Source organism: Lithobates pipiens, unplaced genomic scaffold (assembly GCF_037356315.1).
Source record: "Lithobates pipiens isolate NorthernLeopardFrog02 unplaced genomic scaffold, aLitPip1_a1.2 Scaffold_8, whole genome shotgun sequence".
Classification (NCBI taxonomy): Eukaryota; Metazoa; Chordata; class Amphibia; order Anura; family Ranidae; genus Lithobates; species Lithobates pipiens.
This window is the reverse complement of record NW_027507903.1, coordinates 509,757,074-509,772,148: the sequence shown is the minus strand read 5'-3', so window position 1 is coordinate 509,772,148 and position 15,075 is coordinate 509,757,074. Positions and strand designations below refer to the sequence as shown.

General features: G+C 52.5%; 1 protein-coding gene across 1 annotated transcript in view; it reads left to right on the top strand.

The window, feature by feature from the left end:
* The window catches only part of UPK3A (uroplakin 3A), a 40,877-nt gene that overhangs the window by 17,082 nt on the left and 8,720 nt on the right, over positions 1-15,075 (top strand). The gene's annotated exons all lie outside the window — the stretch shown is intronic.

Here is a 15,075-nt window from a genome sequence, read left to right as displayed (position 1 = left end):
TCCTAGAGCCTGTGTCTTGGGTACATGGACCTTGAATCCAAAGTACCACCTCCCCAGGGTCCCAAGGCATACAGCTCACAAAGAGCGCAGTCCCCCCCCCCCCCCCCCCCCAAATGCCAGGGCCCATAATCGGTGGACAAGAGGCTGGCATTCAGTCCCCTCCGAAAGCCTCTGTCACACTGACATCATATCCAAGATGGCTGCACCCAGCAGCAGTCTCAAGGCTTTTGGATGTCACAAGAAAGGCCGCTACAGGTAAATATACAATTTGTTCCATGCACCCAGTCTGGCAGTGGGGTTGATTTGCTAAAATTGAAAAGTGCAAAATCTGGTACAGCTGTGCATATTAGCCAATCGGCTTTTAACTTTGGCTTGTTCAATTTAAGCTTTGACAATAAAATCTGGAAGCTGATTGGTTTCTATGCAGAGCTGCACCAGATTTTGCACTCTCCAGTTTTAGTAAATTGATCCCAAGGTCTCTTTAAGCAAAATTGAAGGTAGTATGAGGTCAGTTAATGGCTGTTTTTCGAGTGTGGACCATTTTCCTTCAGGTCTTCCTTCTCCCCGCCCCCCCTTCCCCCTCCCCCTTTTTCAAAGCCATAAAAAAAAAAAAACCCTCCCAGAGGGACATGAGTATGTCTCTATAAAAACCCATCAAAGCAGCTAACTGCTAATAGTTCTCCACTTTATCCAAAAATCTTTGGAAGTGTCAGTCCACCCAAAACATTGTTTCAATCACCACTCTCTGCTCTGGAGCCAGCTGCTGTTCAGGCATCTGAGAGGATCCTGACATTATAGTGGGGATCCCTCAGGGCTGATCCTAGGGTCACATATGCCTGGGTGCAGAAATATTTCTGGTGCCCCTACGTGGGTGTGGTCATCTTACCAACTACTCCCCTTTACAAATGATACTATGGCAACGACTCAAACACAGAGATGCTCCCGTAAGAAGTCTTAGTTAACTTAGGATCCACCCATGATCTTTTAACAATAAAGAAAATACAGGAAGAGCGTACACTGAGACCTGGAGGGGAGTGTCTCTGATGCACACAGAGAGGGCTTCTGTTAGAGCCACCACACATAGTGCAGGAGATGGCCAGAGGCTGCAGGCATGTTGCAGGAGATGGTCAGACTGCAGTTCCTATGAACGTTAGTAGATAATGACCCTCTCACCTGACCTAGCGATACGGCAACAACGGTTCCTCTGATCAGGAGTCAGCTCACTCTGAATTGCCTGTGTCGACTCCGCTGGGTAGAGCCCAGATCTGTATTCTGGCAATGACGCCATTCCTTTGTCTGCCAGGGATGGCGCTAGGCTGTGTGGTTTTTTTTTCCTCTGGTGGTGCAGGGCAGTGGTGTTCTCTCAGCACTGTCCTCTCCCTCTGGATGCAGAGAGGCCAGCCGCGGCCACGCACTGACATCACGTGGGGGGGGGGGGGGGGGGACTTGTGCGGTCCGTGCCCAGGCCCGATGTGTTCCAGTTCGCCTCCTCCTGTGAGTAACTCCCGCCCAAGCCTGACAAGCTCTGCTCTCCATCCGGGTGGCGCGGCCGCCCTGGTGCGCTCTCTCTCTCCCCTCCCTCTCTCTCTCCCCTCTCTCCTCTTTCTTCCCTGGTTGATATGAAGGCGGGGGTGCGCCGCTCACTAGTACAGCAGTGTGCGTGAGGAGGAGAGGGGAAATAAGAGCCCGCGGCTGCAGTGGTGTCCTGGTGTCGCCCAGTGTGGTAAAACATGGTTTCGCCCCTCAGGACAAAACGACCACCCCCCCCCCCCCCCTTCATTAAGCTAACTAAAAACACCAGGGCGGCCGCGCCACCCGGATGGAGAGCAGAGCTTGTCAGGCTTGGGCGGGAGTTACTCACAGGAGGAGGCGAACTGGAACACATCGGGCCTGGGCACGGACCGCACAGCCCCCCCCCCCCCACGTGATGTCAGTGCGTGGCCGCGGCTGGCCTCTCTGCATACAGAGACACGGACTCCGATCTCCAGCTGTTTCCACTCTCCTCCTCTGACAGGAGGAAGGAGGGGGGGATGCAGGGATCCCTGCAAAGCCGGGACCGGTGTTCTCGCTAAAAATGTCCGCCTATCGAATAGTGTCCACTGTGTACTGCACAGCGCTTGCGCAGTACGGAGCACAAGGAGATTGAAGCTAAACAGCGCCTGTGCCATGAGTCCAGGTGCAAGCCCCACCATCCAAGTATACATAGGGCTGCACATATTAGAGGGCCCCTCGCGGGCTCGCTTCGAGCGCCACGCTTCGCTCAGCTCTTTTTATTCTGACTCTGTCCACTTGGATGGTGGGGCTTGAACCTGGACTCACGGCGCAGGCGCTGTTCATCTTCGGAATCTGGTTGTCCTGTGTACTGCGCATGCGTAGTACACAGAGGACACTATCCAACGGTGGACACTATTTGACATGACACCGGCTCTGTGATGTAAGCCGTCAGTAGGCTTTAGCCTGCTCTCAGCTGAATATAAGTCACAGGATGTTAGAACTGAGTGCACTCCTGTGATCCACAGAAGTATGGCCAAAAGAGCTTTGGTTACACTTCTGCTTTCAAACCCCCTTTGTTTAAAGTTGGAAATCCACAGCTCTCTCCAATGCTTCAGTAGGTGCAGGGTCGGTGCCACCATAAGGTAGCCATCTGAAGCTGCCCAGGTTCTGGCATATAGTGTCCTGCCATCGGATACTGTCCGCCCTGTACTGCGCATGCGCAGCACGGAGCAGAAGAAGCTTCGGAAAATCTCTGCAGATGAACAGCGCCTGCGCCGCGAGTCGAGCGGACCACCATCCAAGCGGACATGGGGCTGCTGATATTAGAGGGGCCCCTCGCGGGTTCGCTTCGCTTGCCACGCTTCGGGCATGGCCTCGCTGCGCTTGGCTCTTTTTATTCCAACTCTATGTCCACTTGGATGGTGGGGCTAGAACCTGGACTCACGGTGCAGGCGCCGTTCATCTTCGGCTATTTACGGAATCTGTGTGTTGTGTACTGCGCAGTACACAGCGGACACTATCCGATGGGGGACACTATATGATAGGACACCAGCGAGCGTAAGAACCCATACCTCCAGAACCATGCAGCGACTTTCCGTCAGGGGCAGGGCATTCGGTGTTCCACACGCTACAATAGTAGCTCTGTATGGCAGTCGGCATCTCTTTGCCAGTGTCATGTCAAATAGTGTCCGCTGTGTACTGCGCATGCGCAGTACACAGGATAAGCAGATTCCGAAAATATCCGAAGATGAATGGCACCTGCGCCGTGAGTCCAGGTTCGAGTCCCACCATCCAAGTGGACATAGTTAGACTAAAAAGAGCTAATCGACGCGAGCCCGCGAGGGGCCCTCTAATATGTGCAGCCCTATGTCCACTTGGATGGTGGGGCTTGCATCTGGACTCACGGCGCAGGCGCCGTTAATCTTCGGAGATTTTCCGAATCTCCTTGTGCTCCATACTGCGCAAGCGCTGCACCTGCGCAGTACACAGTGGACACTATTCGATAGGGGGACATTTTTGGACAGAACACTGGCTGCCTTTCACACTGACACATGGTAGAAGGGACTGAAGCCACAGCCTCTTCCTCGGCTCTGACTTCCTCTTACACAGATGGGGGAGGAGAAGAGACACAGATGTACGTCTGGCTCTGATCTGAGTTATGTGATCATTACACACTAACACTTGCGTGGGGTGGGGGGGGTGTAAGCTGACGACAAGGAGTACATGACTTGCAGTGAACCCCCCCCCCCCCCCCCCCCGAAGCTGAAAAATAGGAATGCTTGCAAGTGAGGGGGGCAAACTAACAAAGAGTATGTGCAGCAATGTGGGTGAGAGGATACTGTATGTGCTAGGCAGGGGGCACTTTGGGAGGAGAGGGGACTTGTGCTAAGAGGGAGGTTGGATATGAAATCTGCCAAATAGCCCCCCGTCAACACCTATAGTATCCTCTTAACCACCCTCCCCCACCCCCAAATCTGAGATGAAGGCTGATACACAGGGGACAATGATTGCATTTGGGTACATCACTAGATGTGGGGCACTTGCCCCAGGTGCTCACACTAGTGCGTGCCCCCCCCCCCCCCCGCCAGGCACATTAAGGGAGCCAGGTGGCAGAACTTTTTCCAGCGCTGGTATCCAGGGCTCTGGGCCCCTTCCACCCTATGACTCACACAGAAACACCCTGTGCGTTCCTGTGCAATTTACATGCAGTCCAGGTGCAGTGCAAATTCAGCCTATTTGAATTTGGACCACACCAAGAGTGATAAGACACACAGGAACTGGATTGCATGGTACTATACCATACAATCCAATGCAGGTTAATGCATTACATTTGCCATGTGCGTTTGTGCAGAGGGTTCATCCAGAACTGGTAGTGTTAACTTAATGGCACCACACTTTTTTATTTTTATTTTTTATGTACTCTTCCCAGCTAACTATGCAATGAAAAACGGGGATTTTTAGTTCACGTATATTAACATTGACGCGCAGTGCAAGAAACGCACACAGAACGCAAGTTTTTCTGCACTCATGCTGGTGTGAACTGGCCCTTTAATCTGGATTTGCGGGATTTTGTTCTTTCAGGAAGGTCCCAAAGTTGGGGAAGTATTGATTAATTTGTATAAGACGGCATATGATTTGTACTGGAAAGGGGGGATTCAGGTTCTGTGCTAGAAGCAGGGAGAGGATTTTAGCTGGCATAGCGGATTTGAAGAGGGAAAGGTTTTATGCTGGGATGGGCGATATGGATTTGTGCCAGAACTGAGAGGTAGATCTGTGCTGGAAGAGGGATTTGGAAAGGGGGGGGGGGGGGGTGTTGATTATGCTAGGAGGGGAGAGAAATGTATTCTCCCAGCAAAAAAATTCTGGGTGATTTGTTGGGAGGGGGAGGATTTGTGCTGGAGGAATTTGGAGAGAGGGAATTGGGTGGAGGAGGATTTGCGCTGGAATGGGGGTGTGTTTGGGATGGAGGATATGGGGTGGGTGCCAGGTCAGTACAGCTCAAATTCTCAGTGCTGTGTGACTTCCTTCACGCTGTACCCCATCACATTATGAGTGCAATGTGACAGAGGTACCAGCAAGGCTGTACACAGTGGGGGGTGGGGGATTGCATTGTGGAGGGGGCATCAAAATGCACCTTCGCCTCTGTAGACAAAAATACTTGCATCGGCCCGGAGTAGGTGTGGAGGCAGCCATTCTGTTTGGCACTCCTCTGACAGCTAGCCTTTACAGTGACTTGAAAAAGACGGGGCATGACAGTGAGGATCAAAGCATTCTACAGTGCGGACAGGCTGCAGTTTGCATTGTAAAACTGGTCTAGCGATGTCGCCTATAAAGGGGGATGCCCTCTCTGCAGATCACTACTGCTATGTAGAATTCACCAAGGGCTGGTCAGTTGACTTTCGTGCAGGATTATATGATGGATGTTACCAGGCCAGCTAGTGAGGGGTCATTTCTTATATTCACCGACCGACACAGCTCCTCTCTGTAACTAAATGGGTTGTATAGCCTGCCATTAGGATAAATTAGGCAAAATTGTTACACGATACACAGAACTTTAATCCCGCCCCAGGGGGGCGGACCCTGTGCTATTAACCCTTCAGTTTTTATTTTGCCTAGCAAGGAGAATGACCTAGGAAACCCTTGGGGCCTCTCAGTCCATATTTTTGCTGCAGGTTTGCTGCTTTTTGCGCAAGTTAGAAGATCTCAGGATCTTTCATAAACTGCCGGCTGGGTGACAGGCTGGTTAATGATATCCTTGTAGTCTCCCCAGTCCAGCCATCGAGCATGAGCAGGCCGCAGCTAAGGCTTGGCAGGCCACGACATGCCTTCAGCTCCAGAGGTGGTCGGTGAGCTTCAATGCTCCGGGGTATACATATGACCGGGCTATTGATGTCTGGATCACAGTATACCGAGGCCAACAGCTACCCTGTAACTGCACAGGAGTAGGTCTGTGATGGAATGTCCCCCAGCTCTTCAGGACTGGTAAGTACGGCTCTCCCTGCTTCGGTGGGGTGAGCAGCTGGGCATTCCCTGGGGGGTCGATTGGGGGGCCACCTCACCTCCCTATCTTCTCTCCCAAGTCCCTATCACACCCCCCCCTCTAAGGGGGGTGTCTGCATGCGCTGCGGGCTGTGTGTGTGTGTCGCTGTTTCTCACCTGTTAGGGCTCTGTGCGGCTGGCGTTTAGTCCTGGTCCAGGTCTGGGGGTCCAAAACAAGGTGCTTGTGGAGGTTGTTCTGGCTGTTAGCAGGCAGCACGTTTTTATTTTTTTTGCTCTGTCACTGCATGGTGCCGTTCCGGCAGCCATCTTGGATTTAGGAAAGCTGTAAATTCCCCTGGTGAGCAGCCATTTTCTTTAGGATTTCCTATTGATTACATTGGCGGGCATTTTCTTAAAGCCTGAGCGCTTTTTTTTTTCCCCGCTGTCCTCTTGTGGCAGCATTACATGTGCTTTCACTTGCTGCTTCCTGTGTCCACTGTGTGTGTGCAGGATGCTAGATGGCTCTTTGCTGAACGCTGAAGCTTCTCTGCAGATCGTTGCACCGCTGTTTTATAGCTGCTGACAGTTTTCTCCTCTCTGCAACTGGGAACCTCCTAGGGACTACAGGCACTGCTGTGGCTGTCGCAGAACGCCCCAGGGTGGTGAGTCTAGCGCTAAGTACCCCCCCCCCCCACGCGGCGGCAGCAGGAGGGTGGGACCTTCACTGTTCTAAGTCCCCTTGCAGGTGGCAGACAGGCTAGGGTCAGCATGGCTTCAGAAGAGTGTTTCTTCCCCCGAAATCCAGGCTATAGCAACCGGGTCACCTGCGGTTAGCGCTGTGCGCACGGACACCCTGACGGCGGTCCTTGACTCCTATGTTGCTAAGATAGAGGTGGCAGGAAAGGTGCACGTAAGAGGCCCCTGCCCCCTGGTCCTCTGGGGAGAGCTCTGATGCAGACTCGGGCCCTGCTGTGGCTGGAGACCCCTGCTCTGACCTATCAGACGTGGCTGACCAGGCCCGTTTGGACAGTGAGGATGATTCCGGGTTCGGGAAAAACAAGGCGCTTGTTGGAGCACTTATCACAGCTGTGCGTGATACCCTGAAGATTCAGGAGCCAGCGGATCCCTCTGCTGATGTACTGGTCCGTTTTGGGTCCCATAAGCCAGCACGTTCACCTAAGGTGTTCCCGTATTTGACTTATTTTGACAAATTCATCTACAGGGAATGGGGTCACCCACAACGGACCTTTTCGGTCCCCAAAAATTTGGCGGTGCGTTACCCCCTTTGAGGAAAGCCTTCTCAAAAAGTGGTCGGCTCCTCCGGTCGTGGACCCCCCAGTATCTAGGTTAAACAAAGTAACCACGATCCCGTTTGAGGGGACTCCTGCATTCAAGGATCCCATGGACAGGAAGGCCGAGGCAGTGGCTCGTACCTTGTTTACGGTTGTGGGGTCAGCCGTGCGACCTGTACTGGCATCCGCACTTGTGTCGCAGACACTGACTGAGTGGGCAAAACTTTTGCACTGCGAATTAGGAGAGCAGAACGCCTCCCCTGTCTGCATAGAGCTAGCAGACCAATTAGTCCATGGCCTTAAGTACGTTTGTGATGCGGCCCTGGATACTCTTCCCCCTGTTATCCAAGGCTTCAGTGTCAGCTGTGGTGCTGAGGCGCCTCATTTGGCTGAAATGCTAGTCTGCTGACCAGGCATCCAAGAAAGGCGACTGGCTCTTTGAAGCCTCGTTGGATGACATTATTAAAAATGCCACGGGTGGTAAGAGTACACTATTTCCACAGGCCAGGAAGGCTAAGTCGCTCACAAACGGCTTTTTCGCCCGCCCGGTGCTTCGGCAGGATGCCCACGGACAGAAAGCATCCCTAGAATCGCAAGCCTGCAAACAAAAGTGCTACCGCATGAAGGTTTGGCCCCATCCACTTGTCGGGTGGGGGGTAATCTTGGGGAGTTTGCAGCCCGGTGGACCTCCCGTTTATCAGACCAATGGGTCTGCGATCTGATTTCCACAGGCTACAAGATAGAGTTTCTCTCTTGGCCGCCAAACGGATTCTTCTCCTCCAGCATACCCGTGTCCCCGGTTCGCCGGGAGGCCCTGTTAGGGGTGGTGAGGGACTTGCTGAATCAGGGGGCCCCTGAAGTTAAAGGGGATTTCAGTTGTCCCTTATCTGGACGACCCTTTGTTTTTTGCTGATTCCAGGAAGCAGGCCCTAGTCAATCTCCAGATGGCCCAGTCTCACCTCGAGGGCCTGGGGTGGCTTCTAAATCTGGAGAAGTCCAAGCCTGATCCCCCCCCCCCCCCCCTCACGGGAGATGAAATTTCTGGGGTATACGATAAACTCGATTCTCCAGAAAGTTTTCCTGCCACTGGAGAAGCAGGAAAAGTTGCAGCTAGCGGTAAAGCGGATACAAAGCAACCAGGCAGTCTCGGTCAGGACGGCTATGGCAGTTCTGGGACTGCTTACGGCAGCAATCCCGGTTGTTCAATGGGCCAGGTTCCATTCCAGACCCCTTCAGAGGGAGATTCTATCAAGCTGGTCCTATCAGGATCCTTTGGAGAAGCAGTTAAGGATCTCGTCAAGGATGAAAAGGGCTCTTTGGTGGTAGCGAGACCAAGCAAACCTCTCAAGGGGTCTGGTGTGGACTTTTCCCTTGGACAAGCGACTGACAACAGATGCAAGTGCCTGGGGCTGGGGGGCCCACCTGGATGGTCAAACATCTCAGGGGGTCTGGTCCAAGCAGAAAGCCCAAAGATCGACCAACTGGAGGGAATTGAAGGCGATCTTTCTGGGTTTATTGGCCTTTCAGCAGATTTTGAGAGGTCACCATGTCCAGGTGTTGTCAGACAACACAACAGCGGTTACCTACATAAAGAAACAGGGGGGAACCAGGAGCCTGATGGAGTTGGCCAATCTGTTGTTAACCTGGGCAGAGCAGAACACGGCCTCGCTATCGGCGGTGCATCTGAAGGGCTCTCAGAACTTGTTTGCGGATCTTCTAAGCAGACGGAATTTGTTAGAGGCAGAATGGAGCCTGAATCAGGAGGTGTTCCTGATGGTTTCCGAGGTGTGGGGGGTTCCACAGATAGACCTTTTTGCCAGCCAGCAGAACTCAAAGGTGGACAGATTCTTTTCTCTTCACCGAGGAGATGCAGCAGTAGGGCTGGATGTGTTTGCTCACCCCTGGCACTACCAGCTGTGCTACACCTTTCCCCCCTTTCCTCTACTTCCACTAGTTCTGAAGAAATTCAGAGAAGAAAGGTCGGACTTAATACTAGTCACTCCTTTTTGGCCAAAAAGACCTTGGTTCCCGGGACTTCGAAACCTAGCCTCGAAGCCTCAATGGAGGTTACCACCCAGAAAAGATCTGTTATCCCAGGGGACAGTATATCATCCAGAGGTGGAACTTCTACAGCTAACCGCCTGGTTTCTGAGAAGGACCTCTTAAAAGCGAAAGGGCTCTCAGATAAAGTAGTAAAGACCCTGCTATCTATCAGGAAAGCAGTCACCCAGGCAATTTACATGAAGGTCTGGAAGAAGTTCAACTCCTGGTGTAGTTCCAGAGAGCTCAAGGTCAAGAGCACGGTGTCCGTCTTGGAGTTTCTCCATGAAGGAATGGAGAAGGGGCTAGCAGCTAGCACCCTGAAGACTCGGGTGGCAGCCTTATCAGTTTTCTTTGAAAAAACTTTATCAAAAGAGACTTTAATTTCTAGATTCTTTTTTTTTTTTGTATTTTTTTTTTTTTTTTTTTAAGGCTCTTGTTCGAAGTCGACCGGCAGCCCTCAAAGACTTTCCCAGTAGGGATTTGTCAACAGTTTTGCAGGGTCTCTCGGGAGCACCGTTTGAACCCTTACAAGAAGCCTCTTTACAGAAGGTAGTTTTGAAGACCATCTTTTTGGTGACCATCACCTCGGCCATAAGGATTAGCGATCTGCAAGCCTTGGCTATTATGGAACCTTTCCTTAGAGTCTATCCGGATAGAGTAGTGCTGAGGACGGATCCAACATTCCTACTGAAAGTATCCTCAACTTTTCATCGATCACAGGAGATAGTGTTACCTACATTCTCTGCAACCCCAGCTAATGCAGGAGAGGAAGTTTTACACACATTGAATTGCTGCAGTTTCTTTTATTTTTTGTAAAATCTTTTTTTGATTTTTTTTTTTTGGTGACCTACAAAATTGCCCACGCAGGGGCCAAACATTTCCCACACTGGGGCAAACTTCCAAATGTGACAACAGGCCACAAAAAGACACATTACATAACATATATTCTGCCTCTGATGCAGCAACCGACCGCAACAGGGCAAATCAACACAAACATAACCTTATCTATCTATACCCCACTGTGGGGAGAGGATATTGTAGGATAATTCGTGCTAAGTGTTAAAATGACCGGATAAGGTGTCATAAGAGCAGGTGGGTCAGCCTATAACCGTACTACATCTATAACGATGAACTATGGGTTATTCACTACATCCGTTGCCGTAGTGTTATCATCCAACCAGCAGTTAAACACCTTCTCAAATTTCTGTGGGCAACCCCTGCTCAAGTAGGTGGCCCTATAGAGGGGCAAGCTAGCGTTCACCAGGTTTTTCCAGAATTTGATGGAGGAGGGAGACTATTGTTTCCAGGTCATGGTGATGGCCTTGCGAGCATAGTAGAGTAACAGGGATATGAGTGTTTTCCTAGCCCTGAGGATCGACATTTGCTCCACTAGCCCCAGCAAGCAATATTTAGGATCGTAAGGAATACTAACCTCCAGTGGTCTTAACTATCGCCAGGAGAACCTCTTTCCAAAAGCATACAATCGCTGGACAAGCCCAGAAAATGTGAATGAAGTCTCCCGGCTGATAGGAGCAGCGCCAGCACGCCAGGGAGTGCGTCGGTGACATCTGGTGCAGTCTGTGGGGCGTGTAGTGGGCTCTGTGTACAATTTTGTATTGGACCAATTTGTCCCTGGCCGAAACCAAAGGGGAGAACGGAAAATCCTAGATCTCCCTCCAGTTATCATCATCCAGCCCCGGTATGTCCACCACCCATTTCCTGTGGAAGGAGGACAGCTCGGGGACGGCCGCAACCAGTGGGGACCCGTAAATCTGAGACATGGGTTTCGCTTGCTGCAGTTTCTGAAGATGACTAAAGACTTTAGAAGATCAAACGCCCTTTTTGTGATATTTTCAGGATCACGCAAGGGGGAGAAAGCTTCTAAGGCCGCGTACACACGGGCGGACTGTTCGCCCAACCTTGTTCGGCAAACAGTTTCATCAAACAGTCCGCTCAAAATTTGCATGAGCGGACTTGCCCACACACGAGCGGACTGTTTGACGAACAAGGTTGGGCAAACAGTTCGCTCAACTTTTGAAATGAACGGACTCGCCCACGTAAGGCGGAGGCAAATCCGCCCATTTCGAGCTCGTGTACAGGTAGGCGGGGCCCGCGAAGGAGACGTCGCGGGCTCCGCCGCCTGGAATGGGCTTAAAGGGGAACCCCAACGCCGAAAAAAATCGGCGTGGGGGTTCCCCCCAAGTCCACACCAGACCCTTGTCCGAGCACGCTACCCGGCCGGCCAGGAAAGGGGGGCGAGCGAGCGCGCCCCCCCTCCTGAGCCGTACCAGGCCGCGTGCCCTCAACATGAGGGGTGCCTTGGGGAAGGGGGGGCCGCGCGGCCCCCCCACCCCAAAGCACCTTGTCCCCATGTTGATGAGGACAAGGGCCTCTTCCCGACAACCCTGGCCGTTGGTTGTCGGGGTCTGCGGGCGGGGGGCTTATCGGAATCCGGGAGCCCCCTTTAAGAAGGGGGCCCCGGATACCGGCCTCCCACCCTATGTGAATGAGTATGGGGTACAATGTACCCCTACCCATTCACCTGTGAACTAAAGTACAATAAAAAACACAACACAGAGAAAAAATATTTTATTGCACAGCTCCGGGGGTCTTCGGGGGTCTTCTCGCCGGACTCCTCCGCTATGTGTGTGTAGCTCTTTTGCTAGCGGAGGAGTCCGGCTTTCTTCCTCCCCGCCGCCGGCCTCTTCTCCCGACTTCGGGGGTCTTGTCCCCCTCTTCGGTTCTTCTGCCGGGCCACCGCGCCTTCTTGTAGCTCTTTTACAGGCGGTGGCCCGGTCTTCTGTCGCCGCTGTCGTCGCCGCCGCCTTCCGTTCTTGTTCTTCTTCTTGTTCTTCTTCTTCTCCTGGAGATGTTGACTCGACGAGCTCTCCGGCCGGAATGCCAGGGGCACGCTCCGCTGCCACTTATATAGTGACAATGGGGCGGTGTCACATGGTATATGTCACATGGGTTGGTCACATGGGTTGATGTCACATGGGGACTATGACATCGTAAGGGGGCGGGGTCACCATGTGACCAACCCATGTGACATATACCATGTGACACCGCCCCATTGTCACTATATAAGTGACCGCACAGCGCGGCTCTGGCATTCCGGCCGGAGAGCTCGTCGAGTCAACATCTCCAGGAGAAGAAGAAGAACAAGAAGAAGAACAAGAACGGAAGGCGGCGGCGGCGGCGACGACAGCGGCGACAGAAGACCGGGCCACCGCCTGTAAAAGAGCTACAAGAAGGCGCGGTGGCCCGGCAGAAGAACCGAAGGCGGCGACAGAAGACCGGGCCACCGGACCAGGCGCGGTGGCCCGGCAGAAGAACCGAAGAGGGGGACAAGACCCCCGAAGTCGGGAGAAGAGGCCGGCGGCGGGGAGGAAGAAAGCCGGACTCCTCCGCTAGCAAAAGAGCTACACACACATAGCGGAGGAGTCCGGCGAGAAGACCCCCGAAGACCCCCGGAGCTGTGCAATAAAATATTTTTTCTCTGTGTTGTGTTTTTTATTGTACTTTAGTTCACAGGTGAATGGGTAGGGGTACATTGTACCCCATACTCATTCACATAGGGTGGGAGGCCGGTATCCGGGGCCCCCTTCTTAAAGGGGGCTCCCGGATTCCGATAAGCCCCCCGCCCGCAGACCCCGACAACCAACGGCCAGGGTTGTCGGGAAGAGGCCCTTGTCCTCATCAACATGGGGACAAGGTGCTTTGGGGTGGGGGGGCCGCGCGGCCCCCCCTTCCCCAAGGCGCCCCCCATGTTGAGGGCACGCGGCCTGGTACGGCTCAGGAGGGGGGGCGCGCTCGCTCGCCCCCCCTTTCCTGACCGGCCGGGTAGCGTGCTCGGACAAGGGTCTGGTGTGGACTTGGGGGGAACCCCCACGCCGATTTTTTTTTCGGCGTTGGGGTTCCCCTTTAAGCCCATTCCAGGCGGCGGAGCCCGCGACGTCTCCTTCGCGGGCCCCGCCTACCTGTACACGCGCTCGAAATGGGCGGACTTTCCGAGCGGGAACAGTCCGCTCATTTCGAAAGTACAGCGGACAAGCCCACACACGGGCGGACTGTTCGCTCAAACACAGTTTCAGCGGACAGTTTTTCGGAATTTCCGAAAGACTTTGTCCGTCCAACTGTCCGCTGAAACTGTCCGCTGAAAGCCCACACACGAGCGGACTGTCCGCCCAAACACTGTTCAGCGGACAAGGTTGGGCGAACAGTCCGCCCGTGTGTACGCGGCCTTAGAGTATGCTGGGTCGATGGCTTAAGCTAGCTATAGCAGAAGCTTATAAAGCAAAAGGAGCAATTCCTCCCTCAGGTATTGCTGCACACTCTACTAGATCCACGGCAGTTTCCTGGGCTGAAAGGGCCGGTGCAACGCCTGAACAAATCTGCAAGGCTGCCACTTGGTCCAGTTATTCAACATTTCTCCGGCACTACCGGTTAGATCTGTCTACGGCAGATCAGGCCTTCGGCAGGAAGGTACTGCAGGCAGTAGTCCCACCCTAGGGTAAGTTTCTCGGTTATCCTCTCCGGGGTTGTCCTGAAAGGTGATTTGAGAAAAACCGAGTTAGACTTACCGGTGACGGTATTTCTAAGAGCCTTTCAGGACAACTGTTACTTCCCTCCCTAGGTTATTCTTAGTAAATGTATTAAGTTCTACCATGGTGTTGTGCTTTATTTTCCAGTGTCGGAAGGCCACAATAACTGAAGCCATGGGGGAAGAGGAGGTGTTTTTAAAGTGGGCATGTGTTTCCTGAGAAGAAGGTGGAGCTACACTCTCTCTGGGGTTGTCCTGAAAGGTTTTTAGAAATGCCGTCACCGGTAAGTCTAACTCAGTTTTTTTTTTTTTTTTTGACGTTATCCTGCTTGTTGACGTACTGAAGCTGCTAGGAGCAGTGGGAAGGGTGAATAGCACGGGGTCCGCCCCCCCTGGGGCGGGATTAAAGTTCTGTGTATTGTGTAACAATTTTGCCTAGTTTCTCCTAATTACAGAGAAAAGGATTTTACGGTGAGTACAAAAAATCCTATTTTTCCTTAAAGGGGTTCTGCACACATTTCGCTATGTTTGGCTCAATGCTTTCTACATGCAGAACAGAGTTCACAATGGATGTTTAATATTATTTATATTTATATATTTATAATATTTTATCCTACCTGTTCTGCTTGTACAAGTTATTTTTCTGTCCCTGCGGCGGTGGGTGGTTATGCGGGTATCCGCATCATATCCGGTGATACGCGCACTGTCTCCTGGGATCTCGTGTAATTTAATCCCAGGAGTCAGTGTGGAGGTCCGATTTGAGTATGCCACTGAGCATGCGCAGGAACCAGCAAGGAATGCTGGTTCCTCCAAATTGAGGGAAGGAGGAAGTGATTGCTTGTGGGCTTCAAATGCCTATTGGAGGCTGACATGGCACACTGTATAAATTCTTTCTAAAAAGAAGCTGTCTTCAGGCCGGGCATGTGACTTGCGGCTGCTTTACAGCTCCAATACAGGGCTTCTGCAGTAGCCGTGTATCGGAGCTGAAAAGCGGGCACGACTCACGTGACCGGCCTGAAGACAGCTCTAAATGGCTATTTACACTGCTCATTTTTAGATAGGACTTACAGTGTGCTATGCCAGACTCTAGTAGAGCAGCTGGCAGTTTAAACACTTCAGCCCCGGAAGATTTGGCTGCTCAATGACCAGGCCATTTTTTGCGAAATGGCACTGCGTTGCTTTAACTGGCAATTGCGCGGTTGTGCAACGTTGTACCCAAGCAAA